A 475-nucleotide genomic window follows, 5' to 3' on the forward strand; every position below is an offset into this window, starting at 1 on the left:
GCGCGTGCCGGCTCTTGCCCCGCCCATCCCTCCCCACGACGGGCCGCTGATTGGGCGGCGGCGGGCACGGGCCTCCGTAAGCACCGCCCCCTTAGCTCCGCCCCCTCTCTTTCTCCCCCCTCCCCTCCCCGTCTCCTCGCGCCGGGGGAGCGGGGGCGCCGCCGGCGGCTCTGCCACTGCCGGACACCGGAAGTGAGGGAGGGCGGGGGCGCGCGCCCGGGCTCGCCCGCGCGGGGCACGACGGGACGGCGCGGGGACAGGGCTGAGGCGGGCGGACCCCGGGACCGCTCCCGGTGCCCCACTCGGGTGGGGGGGTGTCTCCTGCCTTCCCCCTGCTGTGCCGCCGCCGCCGCCGCAGGTGCGCCCGGCCCGAGGAAGGGGCGCGTCGCTGCGGCCGGTGGTCTCTCCCCATCGGGGCGCATCCCCTCAGGCCCACCGAGGCCTCCCCGGGAGCTACCGGCGGGGCAGGGGGGGG

The sequence above is a fragment of the Calidris pugnax genome, unplaced genomic scaffold, assembly GCF_001431845.1.
Source record: "Calidris pugnax isolate Ruff unplaced genomic scaffold, ASM143184v1 scaffold50, whole genome shotgun sequence".
NCBI lineage: Eukaryota > Metazoa > Chordata > Aves > Charadriiformes > Scolopacidae > Calidris > Calidris pugnax.